We start from the raw sequence: 2,500 nt of genomic DNA on the forward strand, positions 1-2,500 counted from the left end.
AGCATGGACCTTTTCAGCTGTAAGGGAGGCAAGAGCAAGGTGTGATGTAGGTCCCCGGGGCCTGCTGGAGGTCCAGGTCCATGCCCGATGTGAGTAGCAGCAGGGCCAGCGCGCCAAGGAGCACATCTTTTTCGACCGTAAAGGGAGACAGGAGGCCGACTCACTGCCTCGGCTAAATGGAGAGGGAATTTCAGCAGGGCCAGGGCACAGGCATGGACCTTTTTCAGCTGTAAGGGAGGCAAGAGCAAGGTGTGATGTAGGTCCCCGGGGCCTGCTGGAGGTCCAGGTCCATGCCCGATGTGAGTAGCAGCAGGGCCAGCGCGCCCAGGAGCACATCTTTTTCGACCGTAAAGGAGACAGGAGGCCGACTCTCTGCCTCGGCTAAATGGAGAGGGAATTTCAGAAGGGCCAGGGCACAAGCATGGACCTTTTTCAGCTGTAAGGGAGGGAAGAGCAATGTGCGATGTAGGTCCCCGGGGCCTGCTGGAGGTCCAGGTCCATGCCCGATGTGAGTAGCAGCAGGGCCAGCGCGCCCAGGAGCACATCTTTTTCGACCGTAAAGGAGACAGGAGGCCGACTCTCTGCCTCGGCTAAATGGAGAGGGAATTTCAGAAGGGCCAGGGCACAAGCATGGACCTTTTTCAGCTGTAAGGGAGGGAAGAGCAATGTGCGATGTAGGTCCCCGGGGCCTGCTGGAGGTCCAGGTCCATGCCCGATGTGAGTAGCAGCAGGGCCAGCGCGCCCAGGAGCACATCTTTTTCGACCGTAAAGGGAGACAGGAGGCCGACTCACTGCCTCGGCTAAATGGAGAGGGAATTTCAGCAGGGCCAGGGCACAGGCATGGACCTTTTTCAGCTGTAAGGGAGGCAAGAGCAAGGTGCGATGTAGGTCCCCGGGGCCTGTTGTCGTACCATAGGCACGAGTGGTGTGTGTGTGTGGCAAAGAGTTTCTGCGCAGTGTACCAGGGGCACGGGGAAAGGTTGTTGTACCATAGGCACGAGAAAAGTTGTCGTACCATAGGCACGAGAAAAGTTGTCGTACCATAGGTACGAGGAGTGTGTGTGTGGCAAAGTGCTACTGAGCGGTGTACCAGGGGCACGGCGAAAAGTTGTTGTACCATAGGCACGAGAAAAGTTGTTGTACCATAGGCACGAGAAAAGCTGTCGTACCAGGGGCACGGAGGAAAGTTGTTGTACCATAGGCACGAGAAAAGTTGTCGTACCATAGGCACGAGGAGAGTTTGTGTGGCAAAGTGCTACTGAGCGGTGTACCAGGGGCACGGCGAAAGGTTGTTGTACCATAGGCACGAGAAAAGTTGTTGTACCATAGGCACGAGAAAAGCTGTCGTACCAGGGGCACGGAGGAAAGTTGTTGTACCATAGGCACGAGAAAAGTTGTTGTACCATAGGCACGAGAAAAGCTGTCGTACCAGGGGCACGGAGGAAAGTTGTTGTACCATAGGCACGAGAAAAGTTGTCGTACCATAGGCACGAGGAGAGTTTGTGTGGCAAAGTGCTACTGAGCGGTGTACCAGGGGCACGGCGAAAGGTTGTTGTACCATAGGCACGAGAAAAGTTGTTGTACCATAGGCACGAGAAAAGCTGTCGTACCAGGGGCACGGAGGAAAGTTGTTGTACCATAGGCACGAGAAAAGTTGTTGTACCATAGGCACGAGAAAAGCTGTCGTACCAGGGGCACGGAGGAAAGTTGTTGTACCATAGGCACGAGAAAAGTTGTCGTACCATAGGCACGAGGAGAGTTTGTGTGGCAAAGTGCTACTGAGCGGTGTACCAGGGGCACGGCGAAAAGTTGTTGTACCATAGGCACGAGAAAAGTTGTCGTACCATAGGCACGAGAAAAGTTGTCGTACCATAGGTACGAGAAAAGTTGTCGTACCATAGGCACAAGCAGTGCGTGCGTGTGTGTGGCAAAGTGTTTCTGCGCAGTGTACCAGGGGCATGTTTGAATTTACATTCTGGAGTACCAGGGGCACGAGGATTTTGCCAGTGGTGTTTTGCTTTGTCAGTGGGAGGGGGCTTAAGTGTGGGTCCACGGGGCCTGCTGGAGGTCAAGGTCCATGCTGGATATGCGCTGGAGCGTAACTACAAGAAAGGTAAGCTAGTGGGGGACTAGAGCAGGGGAGGATGTGCGTCCCCGGGGCATGCTGGAGGTCAAGGGCCATGCTGGATATGCAGTGGAGGGTAACTGCAGGAGAAGGAACGCTCATGGGGGATTAGAGCGGAGGAGTATGTGGGTCCTCGGGGCCTGCTGGAGGGCAAGGGCCATGCTGGATTTGTGGTGGAGGGTAACTGCGGGAGAAGGAAAGCTAGTGGGGGAGTAGAGCAGAGGAGTATGTTGGTCCCCGGGGCCTGCTGGAGGTCAAGGTCCGTGCTAGATACGTGGTACAGGGTTAACTGCGGGGGGGGGGGTAATGTGGGTTCACGGGGCCTGCTGGAGGTCAAGGTCCATGCTGGATATGCGCTGGAGCGTAACTGCAAGA

The sequence above is a fragment of the Mchenga conophoros genome, unplaced genomic scaffold (genome assembly GCF_057382185.1).
Source record: "Mchenga conophoros isolate Kocher_MC1m ecotype Shallow Benthic unplaced genomic scaffold, M_conophoros_male_GT1.1 unmapped_scaffold_10, whole genome shotgun sequence".
Taxonomy (NCBI): domain Eukaryota; kingdom Metazoa; phylum Chordata; class Actinopteri; order Cichliformes; family Cichlidae; genus Mchenga; species Mchenga conophoros.